General features: G+C 42.3%; 1 long non-coding RNA gene across 1 annotated transcript; it reads right to left on the bottom strand.

Annotated features, from left to right (window-relative positions):
• Nucleotides 1–942: 942 nt before the first annotated feature.
• On the bottom strand, nucleotides 943–24,140 carry LOC130023790 (uncharacterized). The gene is made up of 5 exons (XR_008792488.1): nucleotides 23,934–24,140; nucleotides 18,820–18,945; nucleotides 14,505–14,729; nucleotides 3,808–4,119; nucleotides 943–1,066 (listed from the first exon to the last, which is right to left on the bottom strand). It is a non-coding gene; the product is annotated as an uncharacterized LOC130023790 (long non-coding RNA).
• Between the last annotated feature and the right edge of the window lie 109 nt (nucleotides 24,141–24,249).

Genomic DNA, 24,249 nt, shown 5'->3' with positions numbered 1-24,249 from the left:
CGGGTCGCCATGTTGGCCGCTTATAAGGCGAACGCCCTACTGCTGTGCTAGTCATTAAAATTAGATTTTTAGCAAAACTTTAGCTCCTTGTTGGCTCACTTTACCACCATATTTCCTTATGCCTACTTCCTCTTAATCCTTAAGACCAGGTTAAATGAACCAGTAAACATTATAAGTATAAGAATTAGGACTGAGGAAGAGTGAAATCTCAATGGAAGGAAAACACAGAAAAACGGCTCTGTCCCATTTTTCTCCTCTTCCTTGGGACTTCCAGCTTCTTTTTGCTAAAACACTACTTTGAACTCTGTAATAGGACTCCATTTTCTGTCTCAAGATTCAGGATTAGATTTGGGGGCCCTGTGCCAAAATCTTATATGAAAGGAAGTAAGTAAACATGTCTAAGGCAGGATAATGCATGATTAAGCTGCAGCTTTAACAGAACCCTACTATTCCTGGCAATCAGACCACTATCACAGTGGGGTTTTTGCCAGATGTAATTGCTCTGTATTAAACAAAGGGATTCCTATCAAAAACAAAGGGATTCCTGTCAAATCAGCTCAGGAAACTAGCTAAGAACAATTGAATGGGTCTCTTTATGCTAGGCTAAGATTTTGTTAGGTCATAAGCAAGATGAGCTGAGGCATGTGACCTTCTGGTCAAATTACTCAGGATACTGTGTTCTCTAGTCACTTGGAGACCCGTGCTCCATGTTTCCTCTTTCCTATGACATAGACGAGTTAGGGAGAAGCTCTGTGGAGGTATGGGTTGGGGTACAGCTAATACGAGCACAAAGATGTTCACAGTGTTCTAGTGAAGCACACTGAGGCGAGCTAGGTTTAGTGGGAAGTCTTGTCTGGAATCTGCTGATTCTCTGCCAGGATGATGATCTTCCTTACAGATGGCTCCTTTGAAACGGAGCAGTGTATCAGAATCCTCCTGTCCCACAGTATGAGGGCTGCTCTGTTCGTTGTCACCAGGTAGGTTGCATGTGCAGCCAGCAGCCCATCACTCCAGTTCTTGTTCAAGGTGTAAGTTCTATTTTTGAAGGGACTTAGACTTTGCACTCCTAAAGAAGAGTCAAGTCTTATGAACTGATGCAGAACAAGTGACCCGCAGTCTCAAGCACCATGAGGTTGCATTTTAATGGCTTTAAATAGAAAATAAGCACAAAGTTTTCTATTGTGCTCTGTAGGTTTTAATTTTTTTATGATAACCCAAGGAACCATTTATTTATTGATTTTAATTTGATTTTACTTTTATAAAGTTGTTCACGGATAAAGTAACAAAATAGGAGACTAACACCCAAGAACAGCCGAGATAAGTACCAGGATGTTTATTCAATGGCTTGGAGACCAGCCACACACGCTAGAGGAAAAGGCAGCTCAGATAGAGAAGGGTGTTGGGAGGATCCTCCCAGGATGGGAGATGCGTGCTGAAAGTAGACTATAGACTGAACATGATTGCCACTCAATGCCTTTTTTGCAAACCTCAGCACCCAAAAGGAGAGAGAGAACAAAAGGGAATGCCCTGCCACAGAGGCAGGGTGGGATGGGGGGATGGGGGGTGGGAGGGATACTGGGATCAGTGGTGGTGGAGAATGGGTACTGGTGGAGGGATGGGTACTTGATCATTGTATAACTGAAACCCAAGCACAAAAACCTGTAAGTCCACAACTGTACCTTATGGTGTTTCACTAATAAAAATTAAAAAAAATAAGAAATTTAAAAAGTTGTTCACAGTGACTTATTATTTTTAATATTCCAACACCAAATCTACCACCATTGTATCCTCCCAACATCATTATTTCTAATTTTCTGAACCAACCAAACCTGCCCCAATAGCAGGCCCTAAATAATTTATTTTATATTGTTTGTTATGAGTAATTTGCTAAAAATGATCAAAAAAGATTTCATTAGAAGAAAGTGTGTAAAATTGTTGCATCTTACCCTGGAGTCATTAAACCCTTGTATGAAAGATTACTAACATGTTGTTATAGATTAAGCCTTAATATTTTCTTAACTGAGATTGGTTGCCTTTTACTATACATCCTATCCAATGTGGTCTGCTACTCCTGGTATAAGAGTGGTGTAGAATTTGAGATACTGCATGGCCGCAAATGTAGCCACACACTCCAAGGAATCATTTATTTAAATGTTATTCTAAAAATTCAATTTACTAATGATACTTAATAATGATAGGGTTGGAAAGAAAGCAGCAAGAGCCCTTGTTCAATCCCTAGCACCACATATGTTCTACCAAGCATTGCCAAGGGTCTCTCCTGAGCACAGAGCCAAGTATAGCTCCTGAATAATGTGTGACATTCATGTGTGACAACAAAATCCCAATGATATAAATGATGATGATTCAAATACTTACCATAATTTATGATACTATATAAAATTTGGGAGTAGAGCTTCAGAACTTGATGAATGTAAGTACTTCACTGCACCATCACAAAATTCTTGTGCCATTCAGCTTCAAATTGATGTCCTCTATCCATTCTTCCCACCCTCATTTTCCCTTCCTCTTTGGTCACTATAGTTATCACAGAGCTTAAGAGTTATTTTTATGCTCTGCTTATATTCCTCTTATAAATTAAATAATCTATTTTTCTTTAAATTTCTGACATATTTTGCTTAGCAAAATCACCTCAAGTTTCATCCAAGTTGTTACAGAAGGCAGTTTATCTTTTCTGATAACTGTGTAGTATTCCATTGAGTATTTAGCCCAGGTTTTCTTTACAATGTAACATTGAGAGCTCTAATACAGGCTGAAACCTGGTACATGTAACAAGCAGATGTTCCTTACTGTATTCCAGTACACTAAACATCCACCATCACCAAAATTCTGTCAGCCCTCAAGGATGGCTTCTGAGTGGGAAGGTTGCCTAAGTTGAATTCAAGGGTATTATTTCTCTTATGTTGTAACAGCAGTATTTACACTTTCCTTCAAATGGCAGTTTGCATTCGCTAAGTTGAAACAAATTCTAAGAACTGCAGAAGTTATTAAAACTTTACTTCTGGGGTACAGCAGGTAGGGCCTTGCCTGAATTTGATCAATGGAACCCAATATGGTCCCCTGAGCTCTCCAGGATTGATCTCTGAGAGTAGAGCCCTGAGTACCATCAGATGTAGCCAAAAAACAAAACAAACAATAATTTGTTTCTGAAATCTTCAGCCTTTAAATTTTAATTCTAGAGAATCTCCTGCCCCTGTGCTAGGCTGTCTTCACCGGGGCATCTAAGAGGGAGGTGGGTTGAGTTTCCCTCCCCACCCCGAGCAGAGCCCCGGCAACTCAAACCACCCCCCTCCAAGGGACCCTGGTGAGGACAGCCAGGTGCGGGGGCAGGGGACTCTGAATGTATACAAATTGCAAAATAAATCACTGTTACTGTCACTGTCCTCCCGTTGTTCATCGATTTCTCGAGCTGGTCCAGTAACATCTCTGTTGTGAAACTTATTGTTATTGTGTTTTGGCATATCGAATACATTACGAGTAGCTTGCCAGGCTTTGCCATATGGGCAAGATACTATCGGTAGCTTGCCGGGCTCTCTGAGAGGGGCAGAGGAATCAAACCTGGGCTGACGGGGTCGGCCGCGTGCAAGGCAAACTGCAAAATAAATAAATAAATTTTAATTCTAGACTTATAGCTGAGAACTGAGTTTGAGGAAACTTGTGCCAAGCTCCATCTGCTCCATCTATGGAAATCACAAATGGAAACTCTAGCAAGCTCTAAGAAGGACTAAGATTATTATACTAAAATATGTTCTTAAGTTTCTTCCAGCTGCAGTGCTGTGAGGTGCTTACCTAACCCTTTGGTCACCCAGAGGATGCTAGATGAACCAAGGTCTAAGGCCATGTGGGTGTCTGTTGCCCAGGTGAGGCTCCAGATTTCCTGTATCCTTTTGCCATAAAAAATCATACTTTGCAGGTGTTTCCCACTTTCTACCCAGTAGAGCACCCTCTTGGGCCAATCAAGAAGAAGGTGCAGTATAATGCTGCCCATTCTGTGGAGGGTACGTGTGTCATGGTCAGACATTCTAGTCTTCCAAATGGTGCCTCTGTCACAGGGAAGCCAGTACAAGTTCCCAGTTGCTATGTCCTCGTTTGCTGAACAGACTGTAAGAAAGGAAGGGAGGGAGAGATGGAATGAGGGAAGAAGGGAGAGAGGAAGGCAGGTCAGTCATTCCCATTCTGAAGGACATTCAGCAATGCCATTAGTTTCGGATGAATGACGGAAGAGAGAAAATTGGAGGGAATGGAAGACATTTGTTAGTTCTTAGCTAATCTAACTCCTCATTTGCGTGATGGCCCCGTGATGCTAATTCAGATCTATCACCTCACCTGTATGTGAGCTCATTCGATCCTCACGACCATCTGGCAGGGTAAAAGTCACTGCATTTATAGGCTAGACAACAAAGTGGCATTTAAATGCAGGACTTCAGCTCTTATACACATTTCTTCTACAAAGGTTAAATATAAAAACGAATCAATTATGTGTAAAGCAACTAGCACCAAATTGTTTTGGTAGAGATCGAATTCAAGTGACAAGGGTGGGATGGAAGGTAAAGTGGAAAGATAGTGGAGGCATCTACAACAAAAGACATCAAGTGCATGATATTTGAAGAAGCAAGTGTATATATTTAAAGCCAGGGGGCATGTTAAGTGTGAACGAAGTAGCCATAAAACTCTTGAGCACAGACCTTACTATCTTCCCACTCACTGGCGCTAGCTAGCTGACTGGGTCCAAGCTAGGTCAGCTACTCTGGGATGTAATATAGCATTTTTAAAAGGCTAAGTGCATTACTAGGCTTGTAAGTCAGATCGTCTCTTCTGAAACCATTCTATAATAAAGTGTCAATGAACTTCTGTGCTTCTGTTCCTGCATTTTGACAGTAGGGACAAGCCTCCTCTCTGTGTTGTTAGGAGGATAAAGTTAATATGCTTGAAAAGCTGAGACAGTTTGTAGACCTTGTCTGTTGTAGAGCCCCGGGCTGGAGCTACTTGCACAAACTCAAAACTGCCACTCAAATCCAGGAATTCTGAAGGTTTATTGTTTCATATTGCCATTATTCAAAACTAAGTGACCTAACTTAAGTAAATCATAGTCTAAACAGCACACTCAAACTAATTATTTGCCAACATTTTACTGCATCGGTGCTCCCATTGATTCTATCTTCAAGGGTGAACTACAACATAAAGATTTGATACTCACACTCTTTCCCAGTGTCATATTCTGTGATGTGATATCAGTAATCTGAAATCTGGGACCATAGAAATATTTTTAACATCAACAACAACAACAACAACAAATTGGCAAACACAGGGTTGGGGAGATAGCTGAACAGGTTAGAGCACAGGCTTTGCACACAAGGGGCCCCAGTTTAATGCCTGGCCTGGGAAGTAACACCCAAGCACTTTGAGGAAGGAAGGAAGGAAGGAAAGAAGGAAGGAAGGAATGGAGGGAGGGAGGGAGGGAGGGAGGGAAGAAGGGAGGGAGGAGGAAGGGTGGAAGGGAGGGTGGGAAAGGAAGGAAGGAAACCCTACAAGTTAGCATTCACTTGAGTTTAGTGAGTTTAAATTCAATTTATGACCTTTTTTTTTTATATTTTTATTAGTGAAACACCATGAAGTACAGTTTTAGACTTACAAATATTTGTGCTTGGGTTTCGATTATACAGTGATCAAATACCCATCCCTCCACCAGTGCCCATTTTCCACCGCCATGGATCCCAGTATCCCTCCAACCCACATGCCCCCCATCCCACCCTGCCTCCGTGGCAGGGCATTACCTTTTGTTTTCTCTCTCCTTTTGGGTGTTGTGGTCTGCAAAAGAGGCATTGAGTGGCAATCATGTTCAGTCCATAGTCTACTTTCAACATGTATCTCCCATCCTTGGAGTATCCTCCAAACACCCTTTATTTGGTGCTCCCTTCTCTATCTGAGCTGCCCTTTCCCCTAGAATGCCCGGCTGGCCTCTAAGCCATGGAGTAATCCTCCTGGTACTGATCTCAGCTATTCTTGGGTATTAATCTCCTATTTTGTTACTTTATGTATGACCTGTTTTTGAAGCTTTAAAAAGTTTCTTGGGGACCAGAGCGATAGTAGAGCAGGTAGGGCATTTGCCTTGCATGCGGCCAACCCGGATTCAGTTCCCAGCATCCCACATGGTCCTCTGAGCACCGCCAGGAGTAATTACTGAGTGCAGAGCCAGGAGTAACCCCTGAGCATTGCTGGATATGACCTAAAAAGTGAAAAAACAAAAATCTTCTTTTGGGGAGGGGGAGACGTGAGATGAGGGAGGGCATTCATCTAGCAGTGCTCAAGGACTATTTCCAGTGCATTGTTTTGGGCTTGCTTCTGGTGGTGCAGTTTGGGATCCAACCCACACCTCATGCATGCACACATGTACAGTGTGTGTTTTAGCTCTGCAAGGCATGAAACTAATGTTAGTGGCACATAGTCAAATCTGTTTATTCACATATTGCCTATGGCTCCCTTTGGGATAAAATATACAATGAGAGCATTCCTAAACAACCAAAAATATTTATGATTTGAACTTTAACACAGTTCAACTGCTCTGGTCTAGATTCTAAGAGATGAGAAAATATTAATATTGCAAATTAAAATTACTGTGCTTTTTAAAAAAAAATACTATCTTTTTTCGGCTTTTGGGGTTGGGTCACATTCAGCGATACTCAAAGGTTACTCTTGGCTCTTTACTCAGGAATTACTCCTGGTGGTGCTTGGCGGACCATATGGGATGCTGGGGATTGAACCCGGGTTGGCTGCATGCAAGGCAAACTCCCTACCTGCTGTACTACCATTCTACCCCATGAGTAATACATTTTTGCCATGAGTTTTTCTATTTCATTTAAAATTTATATTAATTGACATTGGTTTCAGAAAGACAGCATTATAATCTAGAGGTTTCAGAAAGACAGCATTATAATCTAACATCTATACTGCTACATTACACTCTATCAATAGTCTAGTTTCCATCTACTGCCATGTAATTGACCCTTTTATCTAATTTTCCTATCCCCTTTGGCCTCTGGTGGCCTGTATCTTATTCTTACAATCTAAGAGTTACTTTGTTTTATTTTTTGTTTTTTTGACCCTCTGGTTCTTGGGGGTTATTCCTGGCCCTGTGATCATGAGTCACTCCTATTGGTGCTCATGCACCATGAGGTGTCAGGGATTGAATAGGAGTTGGCTGCATGCAAACCAAACACTTTATCCCCTGCACACTCTTTCTGGCCTCTTGTTATTTATTTCTTTAGTCTTGAATATACACATAAAGTGTACAAAAATACTTCAGCATCTCTGTGATCACCACCTAATCTAGCTTTCATTCATCAATAACTAACCAGCTCCCTTTACCCATTTTGTTAAGTACCACAAAATATTGAGGAAACGGTTTTCAACTACTTAAAAACTATTATCCAGTTCTGCAAGGAAGTTAATTATGATACTGATAAACTAATCCCAACTTCTCTTCATTGTTTTACATTATTCTCCCTTGTTTACATAAACAAAGGTATCAAACAACATCCACATTAAGATTTAACTCAGTCTTGGTTAAACTCATTAACTTGCCAAATCATAGTAATCAAACAGATATTCACAACTGAATTTTATGAAGTATTGATGAATTACACCATCAACTGCCTTATTTAATTTAATTTATTTATTTTTGCTTTTTGGGTCACAGCTGGTGATGCACAGGGGTTACTCCTGGCTCTGCACTCAGGAATTACTCCTGGCAGTGCTCAGGGGACCATGCTGGATGCTGGAAACTGAACCCAGGTCGTCTGCGTGCAAGACAAATGCCTTGCCCACTGTGCTATCACTCCAGCATTCAACTGTCTTCTTTTAAAGAAAAACTTAGTTACCTTAATTTACAATACTGTTACTAATAGGGTAGGGTTTCTTGTGTACAGTATTACAACAACACATCCTTCCCCAGAGCCTGCATTTCTCACTGGTATCTTGGATCACTCTTTCCTACACTGTCCTCTAACTCCCTGCTGTCACCCTGCCCTAATAAACTCAGCTATGTAGACCAGATCTTGGTTTCTATTGTCTTTGACCATTTGGCCCTTACTATGCTTCTTTATATTCACTCTATGAGAGAGATCATTCTATATCTGACCCTTTTCTAACTCGCTTCACTGAGCATGGCATCTTCCAGTTCCATCCATGTGGCAGCAAATGGTATAATTGGCTCTTTTCTTATAGCTGAGTAGTATCCCATTGCGTATATATACCATAGGCTCTTTATTCATTCATCTATTCTGAACATTCAGGTTGTTTCCATTTTTTGAACATTGTTGATAGTGCTGCAATGAACATCAAAGTGCAGATGTCTTTTCTGAGTAGATTTGGGGCTCTTAGAGTAGATATCAAGGAGTGGAATTGCCGGGTCACATGGAAGTTCAATTCTTGATTTTTTTGGGGGGAGTTCATATTGTTTTTCAAAAAGGTTGAACCAGCTGACATTCCTACCACCAGTGGGTGAGCATTTCTTTTCTCCTCTGCACCCACTCCAACACTGATTATTTTCATTCTTTGTGATGTGTGTCTCTCCAGTATGATACCTCAGTGTTGTTTCAATTTTCATTTTCCTGATGACAAGTGATAAAAGACCATTTTTTCCATATATTTATGGAACATCTTTATGTCTTCTTTAAGGAAGTTTCTGTTTATTGCTTCTCCCCATATTTTGTTTTCTTGCTTAGTTTTTATAACCCTTAAGTGTTAAGTGTTTTATTACCCTCTGTCAAGTGAATGGTTGGCAAATATTCTTTCACAGTCCTTGAGGTGTATTTTTTCCCCATTTTTTATAATTTTATTTATTGAATCACCATGAGAGCAGTTACAAAGCTTTTGGGTCTAAGTCTTGGTCATACAATGAAACACCCATACCTTCACCAGTGCCCATTCTCCACCACCAAAAACCCTAGTATACTCCCATCCCACATCCTCCCCCCACCTGTGGGGCAGATGATTTCCACATTACTCTCTCTCTACTTTAATGACATTCAATATTTTGACATAAGACCCATCATTATTATTTGAGATTTTACCCCAACACTCAGATATGCTGAAAAGGCAACAATAGACAATTTGTGTTCTATTGCTGGTTATGAATAACATAAGATGTCGTGTGGCTGCAGTATGGCCATGTGATTTTGAAATTACAAAATTTTAACACTTAAATCTGGAGGGATTACTGCCAAAAGCCACTGGGTTTCGAGATTTGCTCCTGAGTCTCTGGGATCATGGCTGTTGAGCTGCTTGATCAGGAGCCAAGAGAGGCCATTCGTGGGTGATCACTTGTGGTCTTGTTGGGGTGGAGAGGACAGGCCCGGCTCCACCCCATCCCGTGAAGCCCAACAAATTTCATCACTGCAGGCCCAAGCTTGACTGTCCAATGGCCTCTGGAGGATGGCGGCCACTGAGCCTCCAGGGGGAAAAAGGTGGAGGGACAGCACCCTTTCCCCTCTGGAGTGGCCCGGCGACAGTAACCTACTGCAGGGTCCGGACACATTTCTGCCAAAAGCTGCTGGGTTTTGAGATTTGTTTCTGAGTCTCTGGGATCAAGGCCATTAAGGAGCTTGATCAGGAGCCAGAGAGGCCATTCGTGGGTAATGACTTGGGGTCTCGTTGGGGAGGGGAGGACAGGCTGGGCTCCCCTCCCATCCCATGAGGCCCAACAAGTTTCGTCACTGCGGGCCCAGGCCTGCTGAGCCGCCAAGAGGGAGCAGGTGGAGTGACAACACCCTTTCCTCCCTGGGGTGGCCTGGCGACGGTAACATACTGTGAGGTCCGCACGCATTTCTGCCAAAAGCCACTGGGTTTTGAGATTTGTTTCTGAGTCTCTGGGATCATGGCCATTAAGCAGCTGGATCAGGAGCCAGAGAGGCCATTCGTGGGCAATGACTTGGGGTCTCTTTGGGGTGGGGAGGACAAGCCTGGCTCCATCCCTATCCTGTGAGGCCCTGTGTGTCTTGTCACTGGGGGCCCAAACCTGACTATCCAGTGGCCTCTGAAGGATGGCGGCCACTGGGCCACCAGGGGGAACAGGCCAAGGCACGAAACCTATTCCCATCTGGGTTGGCTCAACATCGGTAACCTACTGCAGGGACCGGACACATTTCTACCTAAAGCCACTGGTTTCCAAGATTCGTTTCTGAGTCTCTGGGATCATGGCCATTAAGCAGTTCAATCAGGAACCAGAGAGGCCTTGCCTCCAATTATATAGCTGAGCCGGAGGTGGTTTGTGGGTGTGTTTCCCACATACCTAACTTTTGGCTGTTTACTTTCTTGGTAAACTTTGCCCCAAGTTTTTGGGGTCTGGCCAAAGGCATAGCAGCAATTTTGGGGTATCTGGAAGTAAGAAGGCGCCATCAGGCTGCTGATGCACTCGCCTCACAGGTAAAGATTGACCTGCTGGTGGCACCGTACCCCCATGTGAGGTGTCTTTTTAAATTGCCTTTTTTATTCTGAATTCTTGGATCTATAGCCATCTAAAAATAAGTGCGATAATAGTAATTTCAGAATTAAAAAATACTTATGTTTAATAAATGTTGATCTTTTGATATTTAGAAATTTTATTATAAGCCCTTTCTGCAGCACTGCATGGTAGCACTGTCCTGTTATTCGTCAATTTGCTCAAGGAGGCAGCAGTAACATCTCCATTGTGAGACTTGTTGTTACTGTTTTTGGCATATCGAATACGTCACAGGTAGCTTTCCAGGCTTTGCCGTGTTGATGAGATATTCTTGGTAGACTACCGGGCTCTCTGAGAGGGATGGAGGGATCAACCCGGGTTGGCTGCGTGCAAGGCAAATGTCTTACCCGCTGTGCTATCGCTCCAGCCTGAGCCAAGAGTAAGGCCTGCAAACCACTGCATGTGGTCCAGAATCGAAACGAGAGAGACAGAGAGGCAGGGGGAAGAGAGAAAGAGAGAGCAAGAGTGAGAGTGAGAGAGAGAAAGAGAGAGCAAGAGTGAGAATGTGTGTGTGTGTGTGAGAGAGAGAGAGAGAGAGAGAGAGAGAGAGAGAGAGAGAGAGCACACACACACTGGTCCTTGAGGCCCTTATGTAGACAAGTCCAAAACAGTAGTAACATAGATCTGAAGCAACCCTGATATACTAAGGCCATGGAGAAACTGGATCTCTGTGTAATTTTATTTCTTTCCACTACTCCAATTACACAAATAAAAATGAACTAGTTAAAAATATCAAAGTTGGGGTCAGAGCTGGCTCAGTCGCTAAAGGTGTGAGGGTGTGAACTCAATTTCCAGAACTATCCCCAGGCAGCACAAGAACAGCTCTCTCCCTCACTCCCTCAATAACTTTCTCCCTGCCTCCTGACCTCCCTTCATTTCTCCCCCTCCATGGGGATTTGGGTCACATCCAACAGCACTCAGGGAATATTCTGGGCTCTGTGCTCAGCAGTGATGCCTGGCAGTGCCTGGGGGACTGTAGGTGGTGCTGAGGATTTGAGCCAGGATCAGTTGTGAACAAAGAAGGCGCCTTCCTCCACGATATCTCTCCAGTCTACCCCCCCACCCTTTCTGTAGAAAGAGCCCTTTCTGTAGAAAATTTCATTATAAATGCGTGCATCTGTCTATATTTATAATTTGTTCCCTGCCTGAACATCCACCACCTAGAGAGATGGTTGTTAAATATATCTCAGTCCACCTCTGGGCATTATATTGAGAACTCATATATTAACTGCCAGAAAAGTTGACAGACAAGCCAGCTATGGGAGTGGGACTCAGGTGGGAGAGTAGAGAAGACACAGTATCTCAGCAGAGATAAGGCTTTTACTACCTGGATGTTAGAGTGGCCATGGTTCTCTACTCTTCCTTCCTCTTACTTGTTGGGGGACTTGGAGAGAATTTCACCTTGGATGCCTTTCCACGTTCCTCAAGACAGCCATGCGTAGGAGAAGGATTTGTGATTGGCACGCTGGTAAGAACTCACTGGTCACACTGGTCCAGCTTCTCTGTTCCCTGTGGGGCTCTGTTGGTTGCAGAGGTCATGTGTTCATCCTGAAGTGAGCTTGAGCTTCAGTGCTTCATAGATGCAGGACTGAATCATCTCCCCAGTGGCACAGAGGGGTCTTCAGACAGTTTCCTAAAACAGAAGACTATTACCCTGTCCCCAATTCATTCGGGATTTTATTCATCATTTCTAGTCTCTATTTTCAATATGAGGATAAGATTAGCATACCAAAGAGAAAACACTGACCTCAGTACACTTTGATGTAGTGGTAAGTTGAAAACTGTACGTCTATGGGTTGTAAGGAGACTCTGGAATGATCTAGAGATGAAACAAGTATCAGGAGAGAAGTGGATTACTACTATAAAAGGTCTTCTTGGTTCTGTAAAAAAAAGATTTAGCCACTATATAGTAAAAACACTCCTGTGTATCTCCTTTATTTCTAACACAACACTTGTGACATCAGATGTGTGGTACTTCGCCATCGAAGAAATTCTGCAACACCAGCTGGTGATAACCGTTCTACTCAATTCTGACACCATCTGCCTAGAGTTAGCACCAGATCCCATAAGTTAGTCTCAGTCCCACAAGACTATCCTCACTTCAGATGTTAGTTTCAATTCCCAGATAGTTTCTTTTATCTCTGGATGACACAAAACCAAAACCAAGGCCTTCACAGCCTCCACTTTGAGTTCAAGAATTTGCTAGAATGGCTTCTAGAAGTCAGAAAAATACTCACACTTAATGTCTGAACTTGTTTCCCAAAGTGTGTGCTATGCCCCCTCTGGGGGCAGGTATTGAAATGATGGGGGTGGAGGGCAGTAGTAACATCAGGTGTAACTGGGGCATTATGCTTTATGTTTATTTGCTTAAAGAGGTAGATTTCTAGATGAAACATTTCATTTTCCTTCCTTCTTTCCTTCCTTCCTTCCTTCCTTCCTTCCTTCCTTCCTTCTTTCTTTCTTTCTTTCTTTCTTTCTTTCTTTCTTTCTTTCATTCCTTCTTTCTTCCCTGTCATGCACAATGATGTTCAGGGCTTACTCCTGACTCTGTGCTCAGGAATCACTCCTGGCACCAAGAACCAAACATAATTTCAAGGATTAAACTTGGGTCAACTGCATGCAAAACAGGTGCCTTGCCCACTGTATTATCTCTCCACCTTTGAGTGATTTTCTTGTCTATGAAAGTAGGCCATATAAATTTGGGGAGCTGTGGTGTGAAGAATAGAGCTAAAGGGCTAAAGAGATGCACAGGGCAACATCCAGGAGATTCCAGACACAGGCTCCCTGGCACTGTAGAGTTCTGGTGTGCCACTCTCCCTACAAAAATGTTGCCACTTACTCAGAATTGAACCTGGTACTTTTGAAATATTTATGGATCTTCATTACAGAGGCATAATGGATTGCTAGCTCCATTTTCAGCTCCTCTCCCCTCTCAGAGAATAAGGATAGGACTCAAGTTCTTAGTTTCTAATCATGATTAAGTCTCTGCTGACTAACCTATCTATTAAAACCAACCAAAAATCACATAATTGGAAAATAATTGGGCTTTAAAAGCTCAATGTCAGATGATGCTGTGACTCAGGAAATTCAAAGGTTTGTGTCAGGAACCAGAGGTAGAAATTGTTTGACATACCTCCTATAATTTCACAATCACCTACACAGTTCTTGAATATTCAGCTTAAGCAAGTATAAGTAAAACAGTCAGTCTATGTGACACAGAAATAAATGGGTAAAGCCAGTGGGAAAGATAGTATTTCAATCAAATGGAAAGAAATTCACAATCAAGGTCTCCAGGCATCTGCCACACACAATTTCTTCTGAAAGTTCTCTAGGTCATGTATTGGAATTCCTGTGTGCCAGACTGGTGCTCACCTACTGTTTGCAGGGGGAGAATGTCACAGGATGTTTCAGGACATGTATTTCAATATAGCACTTTAAAGCGTATTTTTGGTACTTAGTGATACCTAACACATAGACTCTAAGAAATCAAATGCCTAGACTCAAACTCAAGTTTGAGTCTCTCTTCTTATTTAATAGCATAGATGTTTGCATTGAGACTGAATAAAGGAAGTTAGAGGGTGGAGTATGGCATTTAGGAATGTGAGAGAGGAGATAAAATATATATTACCATATTAAGAAAATCTTACTAGTTCACACCAAAATCTGCATTACAAATTATTTCTAAAAAAGCCTTTAAAATCTGCAGTGCAAAATTGAACTTAAGCTTTCTTTCTACTCTACCCAGACTCAAAGCAAGGGAAAAGAAGCCTTTAAAAGCCTTGTTACTGGCCATACCACATGTGGCCTTTTAACAGTCTGTACACACATTACACGAACAAGAATAAATCAGAGACACAAATGACTTCATATTTTTTTAATATTAAGTTTGACTCAGATAAAAGAATCTAACAGTGATTTTTTCTTATTCTAGTTAATCTTTGAGTCATAATATAAAGGGGAACACCCCTCTCCAAACAGTCCAACTTACCTGGGGGCTCCTTCCAAATCTCTTGCTTTTCCTTTCAGAAGACAGTTGAGCGGAACCGGTGTCCCTGGGTATTAGCCCAGTAGATGAGGTTTCTTTTCCAGCCAACATCCAATAAATAGATATTCCAAGGATGCTCCTGAACTAAAGTTCTCTCTATAGAGGTTCCCATAAAACTGACTTTTAACAAGTAGAGACATTTTTCTGAATAAAACACAAGTTTTAATTCTACTAGGGAAAAGGTAGATGTGTTCATTTATTTACCAGTTATCAGGTATATCCCATGTTCCCATCTGGAGCAAATCCTCTCTTCCCTCATGCTGAGATAGGAGAGCACAATCTTTTGGAGTTCTTTTCTGAAGAACTGCACATATGTACATGCCCTAACTTCCACAGAGAAGAGAGTTACTTGGACAAGTGAAAGCACCACCTTGAGAAAACTGAGCCTCAATCCAACATCTCTGCTGAAAGATCTGGGCAATATCATGAGGGCTAGGCCTGGTGGAAGGCTCCAATTAACTCCATAATATCACTGAACCTTTGCTTATAGCTCACAATACTCAGCATAAAGGATTTTATGTGCAATTGCCTAATTTTTACAAAGATACCAAGGTATTTCCAAACAATAATTGTGTTTATGGTATTAAAATATAATTTTAGCTGAACCAGATTTAGCTCAGTAGCTTATGACTCCTTGATCACATTCCCTGTAAATTGCATGATTAAAACATGAACACATTCACATTTACTTTTAAAACTATCTATGGGGAAACAAATCAAGTAATTTGGAAAGAGATGTCCAATGCATTATTTAACCTTTAATATTTAGAAGACAGACTAACAACATGACATTTGGCCAATAACATTGAAATAGAAGCTGTGCTCATATTAATGCCAGGACCCACAGTATACATAATATTATAGAAGATTAATTTCTCATACCAATTTAGTTGTTAGTATTTTGTATAAAACTTAGTGGTATAAGTTATTTTTCCTGTTATAAAGTTAATCAACCTAAATATTCTTTGGTGGATGAATAAATAAGCAAAAGGCAATTAGTATGCATTGTATGTATTGTACTTATACAATGGGGTGTTGCACTCCTACAATGGAATATTATTCACTTTAAAAAGAAATGAAACTCTGACATATGTTACCACCTGGATGTACTTTGAAAGCTCCTTAGGTATAGTAAATAGTCATTAAAAGAAAAATAAATAGTATGACTTCATTTATATTGTTAGAATATTGGGCTGGAGCAATAGCACAGTGGGTAGGGCGTTTGCCTTGCATGCAGCCAACATGGCCGACCGGAGTTAAATTCCTCTGCCCCTCTCGGAGGGCCCAGCAAGCTACTGAGAGTATCTTGCCCGCAGGGCAAAGCCTGGCAAGCTCCTTGTGATGTATTCCATATGCCAAACACAGTAACAAGTGTCACAGTGGAGACATTACTGGGCTCACTAGGGCAATGTGATGAACAATGGGAGGACAGTGACAGCGACGTAGAATATTCAAATGCATTGAAATGGGATTGGACCACCATCTCCTTCATGCAAAATTCCACTTTATGGAGCGGGGAAAAAAGGGCTGCAAAGTTTAAGAAGAGAACACCCAGAACAACCACTCTGGGATCTCTTTGGCACTATTGCACCAACATGGGAAGATGCCATCATTGACAACATTAATGAGGAAAACGATCAACTGGTTCAGCACCCCCATCATTGTGCAAGGAATGCCAAGAGATAGATAGCCACAAAAAGACGTCTGTCTTCGAAAACTTTTGAGCTCATTCACCAACATGGCTTGGCGCAAGCGTCAGGTAACCACAAAAAAAACGTCCAAGCTCGCAAAGCAGTGCAGAGAAGCAATAAAGGAAGACCTCAAAGAGAGAAGAGCAGCAGTGCTGGCAGATGCGGCAGAAGCCAGGAAAAGCATTCACAATGCCCGCCTGTTCTTCACCAACTATAAGACCAAGATGACTGCCCTCTGATGTCCTGTTGGATATATCACATCTTCCAGAAGGGCAATGGGATTGGTATTTGATCATTGTATAATCGAAACCGAAGCAAAAAAATTTGTAAGTTTAAAACTGTACCTCATGGTGTTTCACTAATAAATTTTTTTTTTTAAAAAAGAAGGGCAATGGAGAAGATTATCCATGACTTCTACCCAGATATCTTCTATGGCCACGTCTACCTGCCCACATACCAAATTCTGCAGGATGGGTATGTTGTTCCTAATGTTCTCCCTTACAAAATCCTACATGCATTTCATCAGTAAAGAAGCGAACAGCTCCTGGCCCAGACAAGGTCAGACCCGAACACCTGAAGAACTTGCTGTCAGTACTTCATCTATACACTGGCTCAGCTCTTCACACACTACCTGTCTGAATATAAGATTCTGTCCCAATGGAAAACCAGCAGGACTGTTCTACTGTACAAGAAGGGAGACATCCACAACATTGGCAACTATCGCCTGATCTGTCTGTTGTCTGTCGTCTACAAGCTGTTCACTTGAGTCATCCTGAATAGGATTGGCAGAACACTAGATGAAGGACAACCATGAGAGCCAAGCCGGGTTCCAAAAAGAGTTCAGCATGATCAACCATATCCACATGATAACCAAGGTCATTGAGGTTTCTTGGGTGTTCAAGATGCCACTCTGTCTGACATTCATTGATTTAAAGATGGCCTTTGATTCTGTTGAGACTAAAGTGGTCATCAAAGCCCTAGCCAAATAGGACATTCAAACTCAATACATCAGGATCCTCCATGAGCTCTATTACGGATTCACTACCAGGATCTCCCCATTCTACAGGGAGGTGATCATTGATGTCAAGAGAGTGGTTCAGCAGGTTGATACCATTTCACTGAAACTCTTCAGTGTAACCCTCGAGAACATCATGCGATGACTGGAATGGGAAGGAATGGGAGTGAAGATAGATGGTCAGCAACTACACCACCTCCGCTTTGCAGATGACATTGTTCTAATAACACCAAACATTAGCCAAGAGGCACAAATGCTGGCCGACTTCGACCATGAATGTCGAAAGGTCAGACTACAGCTGAATCTCACGAAGACAATGTTTATGAGAAATGTTCTCATTCTGGACATTCAATTTACTCTCAACAGAACGAACATCTCCAAATGCAACAGTTATGTGTACCTAGGTCGAGAAGTCAACATGATGAATGACCTGGCACCTGAGTTGCACGGGAGGAAGAGAGCAGCTTGGAACACCTTCAAGAGCATCGAAGAAATAGCTAAGAGGACGAAGAACCTCCAGCTCCGGGCACATCTCTTTGATTCCACTGTTCTTTTTGCATTAACATACGCTCAGAGACATGGGCCATATGAAAACAGGATGAGAACGTTATTCGGGTCTCCCAAAGAGGAACCGAAAGAGCTATGCTTAGAGTATCACGCTTTACTCAAATAAGAGAAAGAATCCAGAGTTCCGACCTCCATCAACGATCAACAATAAGGGATGCTGTCTCGTTTGCCAAGGTGTCAAAAATCAGATGGGCTGGACACATAATGAGATTTGGGGATGACCGCTGGACTAGAGCATTACCCACTGGATTCCATGGGACGTCAAAAGATTGTGTGGCCACCGCCCACCCACGAGATGGTCAGACTTCTTCGTCAAGACCCTGAATGATCTGTTTGAGTCTCTTCATGTTCCTAGAATGAGCAGATGTCATTGGGCTACGCTAGCACCCAACAGGGTTGAATGGAGATGTTACAGGCACCCGATCGAGCAAATTGATGAGTAACGGGATATCAAGTGATCAAGTGATCAAGTGAGGCAGGAAATAGAATAGTAGTTTTTAGATAGAGAAAACTGATGAGCTACTGTTTATTGGGTATAGAATTTCATGCTGGGAAAGACAAAAACACTTTTGGAGATAGCTACACAAAAATGTGAGCATATTTAATGCCACTGAATGGTATTTAAGGTGAGCATATGGTCAATCTGATGTTATTTTATCATGGTACAAGCATTTTTCTAAGGATTAGAGGGATGATACGGTGGTAAAGTACTGTCTTGCATGTGGTTAATCCTGATTCCATCCCTGTCACCACTTTAGTCCCCTGAGCACTGTCAGGAATGATCCCTGAACACAGAGCTAGGAGTAATCCCTGAGAACAATCAAGTGTGACCCAAAACAAAAACTTATTGAGTCTTTGATGACAAAACTTGTTATTAGTTTAACAGTATAAAAGTAATTGATCCTAAGTGGAAGCTTCAATATTTCCAGGTGAACCATGGAACATACTTCTTGAGAAAAAAACCCTTTGTACACTGTATACTTACCAGTACATGAACCAGAAGGTAAAAGAAACATTTCTTCTGGACCTGCACATTTATAACCCTTGGGATGGACAGGTGACAGAAGATGTAAGTGGCTACATGAACCTGGAACACACACCTAGTATCTACCTTTTTAAAAATAAAAACAGTTTAGACTGAATTTCAGATGTGTTTATCCATACTAATTAATTTGGCAGGGGAGTTCTCCTGAGTACCTTGCTCAGGAGGTTCAGGGACTCCTTTAAAGACCAACCAAGTGGCTTCTCAATAAAAGGGTCTAGGATACAGTTAGGCCACATACAAGACATGTGTCTTAGCTTTTGTACTATCTCTGCAGTCCCTAACCATATTAATTGAAAACTTATCACTCAAGGATGTAGCACTGTAGCACTGTCCTCCCTTTGTTCATCGATTTGCTCGAGTGGGTACAGTAACATCTCCATTGTGAGATTTGTTACTGTGTTTGGCATGTCGAATATGACACGGATAGCTTTCCAGGCTTTGCTGTGCAGGTGAGATACTCTCGGTAGCTTACCAGGCTCTCCAAGAGGGGCAGAGGAATCGAACCCGGGTTTGTGGGGTGGGTCGCATGCAAGGAAAAACCCCTACCTGCTGGGCTATCATTCCAGCCCAGGACGAACTATGCCTTAAACAGAATTCCAATATATTTTCTACCTTCCATTTAGGCATGCTGACCATGCTTTCTTGTCTTTCAGGTATTTACAATGATCTATTTGTGTAAGACTAGGACCAACAAAGCTTGCTCTGCAGGGCTTCTCCTTTCGAATGAAGGCAAATTGACTCTCTTACTTGCTTAAAGTTAAGACTTTCCTTAGAAACAGAGTATTTCCCCATTGAGGATAATGCTTGCTGTAGGCTTGTGGTAGATGGCTTTAACTATATTGAGGAAAGTCCCCTCTATACCCATTTTGGCTAGGGTTTTCATCACAAAGGGGTTCTGGATCTTGTCAAAAACTTTCTCTGCATCTATTGATATGATCATATGCTTTTTATCTTTTCTCTTGTTGATGTGATGGATTATATTGATTGATTTCTGAACGTTAAACCATCCTTGCATCCCTGGAATGAATCCTACTAAGATCAGGGACAAGACAAGGATGCCCACTCTCTCGACTGCTGTTCAATATAGTACTGGAGGTACTTGCCAATAGCGATTAGGCAAGAAAAAGATATTAAGGGCACTCAGGTAGGAAAGGAAGAAATCAAGCTCTCACTATTCGCAGATGATATGAAACTATACTTAGAGAACCCTATAACCTCCACCAAGAAATTCCTAGAAAGAATAGACTTGTATAGTAAAGTTGCAGGCTATAAAATCAATACCCAAAAGTCCATGGCTTTTCTAAATGCAAACAGTGAGAGAGAAGAGAGCAACATGAAAAAAACAATCCCGTTCACAATTGTGTCCAAGAAAATCAAGTACCTTGGAATCAGCTGAACTAAGGAAGTAAAGGACCTGTACAAAGAAAACTACAAAATGCTACTTCAGGAAATAAAAGAGGACATGAGAAAATGGAAAGATATTCCCTGCTCATGGGTCGGGAGAATTAACATTGTCAAAATGGCAATACTTCCCAAAGCATTGTACAAATTCAATGCAATCCCTATAAGGATACCCATGACATTCTTCAAAGAAATGGAGCAAACACTCCTGAAATTTATATGGAACAATAAGCCCCCAGGAATAGCTAAAGCAATTCTTGTGGAAAAAAATGGGAGGAATCAACCTCCCTAACTTCAAACTCTACTACAAAGCAGTAATAATTAAAACATCATGGTTGGAGCAGAAAAGTGAACAGACTATGCATTAAGCCAGGCCATCAAGTCTGGTGGAGGGGGAAGGGTGTTGCTCCCTTCCGCCCTTCTGCCTCTGGAAAGAAAGATGGCGGCCACATGGGAGCCTTGTGGACAGCAGGTATGAGCCGGGGGTGTGGGGGCGACTAAAACCTCATGGGAAGGGGGGTGTTCCGGTCCGTCCTTCACGCCCTACCGAGGTCACCAGTTGCCCCCTGCGAGCGGCTCTCCAGCACAGCCACGGCCCCAGAAGCACAAGGACTTAATGCAGAACCCGGCAGCTTGGAGCAGAAAAGTGAAAGGACTATGCGTTAATCCAGGCCATCATGTCTGTCCAGAGGGGAAAGGGTGTTGCCCCATTCGCCCTCTCCTCTCTGGAAAGAAAGATGGCGGTCGCATGGGAGCCTTGTGGACAGCAAGTATGAGCCGGGGGTGTGGGGGCGACTAAAACCTCATGGGAAGGGGGGCGTTCCGGTCCGTCCTTCAGGCCCTACCAAGGCCACCAGTTGCCCCCCATGAGCGGCTCTCCAGCATGGCCACAGCCCCAGAAGCACAAGGACTTAATGCAGAACCCAGTAGCTTGGAGCAGAAAAGTGAACAGACTATGAGTTAATCCAGGCCATCAAGTCTGCCTGAGGGGAAAGGGTGTTGCCCCATTCGCCCTCTCTTCTCTGGAAAGAAGGATGGCGGCCCCATGGGAGCCTTGTGGTCAGCAGGTACGAGTCGGGGGTGTGGGGGCGACTAAAACCTCATGGGAAGGGGGGCGTTTCGGTCCGCCCTTCACGCCCTACCAAGGCCACCAGTTGCCCCCCACGAGCGGCTCTCCAGCACGGCCACGACTCCAGAACACAGAAACCAATTTCTTAACTATCTGACTTTCAGTAGAAATACTTCCAGGGTCAATAGGTAAAATAGCAGAAATCCAAAACCAACATTTAATTCTTGAACCCAGCTGTAGAAAGCAAATCACTTCACAATACTTTTTCAGCATGTCTGATTTGGGGGGGGGGTAAACTCTAAATAATAGTGGTGAATCTTTTATTGAAACAGTGAATCTAATCAAAGCAGATAGAGTGTTAACTAGAATTCATCTGCCTCACAGGGACTGGGAGGGATGGGGGGTGGGGTTTTATTGGGGTTCTTCATGGTAAAAAATAAGTATTGGTAAAGGGAAATGTGTTTGATATTTGCATGACTGAGACCTAAACCTGAAAGCTTTGTAACCTTTCCCACAGTGATTCAATAAATAAATATAAAAAAAAATCATGGTAATGGAACAAAGGCAGAGCTGCAGACCAATGGAACAGGGTTGAATATACAGACATTTCCCCTCAATCATATGATCATCTAATCTTTGATAAAGGTGCAAGAAATGTGAAGTGGAGTAAGGAAAGCCTCTTTAACAAATTGTGCTGGCAAAACTGAATGGCTACATGCAAAAAAAATGGACTCAGATCTCTGCCTAACACCTTGTACAAAAGTAAGATCAAAATGGATTAAAGACCTCAATATCAGACCGGAATCCATAAGGTACATTGAAGACAAAGTTGGCAAAACCCTCCATGACATTGAAGCTAATGGTATCTTCAAAGATGTCACACCACTGGCCGAGCAAGTGAAAACAGAGATAGATAAATGGGACTATCTTAAACTAAGAAGCTTCTGCACCTCAAAAGAAACAGTGACCAAAATACAAAGACAGTCTACAGAATGGGGAAGGATATTCGCCGAATACATATCTGACAAGGGGTTGATATCAGGGATATATAAAGTACTGGTTGAACTCCACAAGAAGAAAACATCCGACCCCATAAAAATGGGGCAATGAAATAAACAGAAACTTTCTCAAAGAAGAAATCTGAATGGCAAAAAGGCACATGAGAAAATGCTCTACATCATTAATCATCAGGGAGATGCAGATCAAAACCACAATGAAATACCATCTCACACCTCAGAGACTGGCCCACATTCAACAGAACAAAAGCAACCGATGCTGCCACGGATGTGGTGAGAAAGGGACCCTCCTTCACTGCTGGTGGGAATGCTGACTGGTTCAGCCCTTTTGGAAAACAGTATGGGCGATTCTCAAAAAATTAGAAATTGAGCTCCCATTTGACCCAGCAATACTACTCCTGGGAATATATCCCAGAGAGGCAAAAATGTATAGTTGAAGTGACATCTGGGGGACATGAAGTAAAAAATAGGAGATTAATACCCAAGAAGAGCTGAGATCAGTACCGGGAGGATTACTCCATGGCTTAGAGGCCAGCCATGCATTCTAGGAGAAAGGGCAGCTCAGATAGAGAAGGGAGCACCAAATAAAGGGTGTTTGGAGGATCCTCCCAGGATAGGAGATGCATGTTGAAAATATACTATGAACCGAACATGATTGCCACTCAATGCCTCTTTTGCAGACCACAACACCCAAAAGGAGAGAAAGAACAAAAGGGAATGCCCTGTCACAGAGGCAGGGTGGGATGGGGGCCATGGGGGTTGGAGGAATACTGGGATCCATGGTGATGGAAAATGGGCACTGGTGGAGGGATGGGTATTTGATCATTGTATAATCGAAACCCAAGCACAAAAATTTGTAAGTCTACAACTGTACCTCATGGTGTTTCACTAATAAAAATTTAAAAAAAAGAAACAGAGAGTAGTCTAGGTGCTCTACTTTTGTTGTTTTTTAAAAAATGAAATATTATCTGAGTGGAATCCAACATAGGATTTCAGATGAATGGAGACTTTTTTTTTTTGCTTTTTGGGTCACATCTGGCGATGCACAGGGGTTACTCTTGGCTCTGCTCTCAGGAGTTACTCCTGGCGGTGCTCAGGGAACCATATGGGATGCTGGGAATCGAACCCGGATCGGCTGCGTGCAAGGCAAATGCCCTACCCGCTGTGCTATCTCCCCAGCCCCTGAGTGGAGACTTTTAACTTCTAGTCAATGTATATTTTAATTTTTGTCCTATAAGCAGGATTCTGGGTTAGGTTTAAACTTTTTGTTAACAGTGGGCACATCAGTGAATAATCTATTCCAGATCTCTTTTTTTTCTATATTTCAGACATTAAAAATCTGGCCACTTCCCTGGGCAAGCACACATTTGGGATAAGTTTCCCAGCAGATGATCTTATTCAGTTTATCTGAGTTAGAAGTCCTATACAAGTTTGGAATGCTACCCAGAACATTTCCCTTGTTTCGAATAGCAGGTTCCAACAAAATAGCCTTGGCAAGTAATTTGGGTACATTCAGTTAAGCATGCCTTCTTATTCATAAGCATTTTAAATACAAACTATGTACTTACTCTTTGGATGCTGGGATTTGTGGAGGATTGAGAAAGCAGCTATGGAGGCAGTCAGTAGCACCACTCTCTCCTTTGGGGTGTGGGGTGAAGTATGGACTAGATTATTTGCCCAGAAGAAAAATTCTCAAATACAGCAAGTCCCACTGGATCTTCACGTTCCAAGAAGACCTCAGGGAAGGTGTACTTCCCATGGCCGTCCACTTTTATTGTTTCTATGGACTGAAAAGATATGAAACTCCTGACTAAATATCATTTTTTTAAAATTAAAAGAAAATTTATTAGTGAGACACCATGAGGTACAGTTGTAGACTTACAA

Source organism: Sorex fumeus, unplaced genomic scaffold (genome assembly GCF_029834395.1).
Source record: "Sorex fumeus unplaced genomic scaffold, SorFum_2.1 ptg000024l, whole genome shotgun sequence".
NCBI classification, from domain to species: Eukaryota; Metazoa; Chordata; class Mammalia; order Eulipotyphla; family Soricidae; genus Sorex; species Sorex fumeus.
The sequence above is the reverse complement of the archived record's forward strand: the minus strand, read 5'-3'. Positions and strand labels throughout refer to the sequence as shown.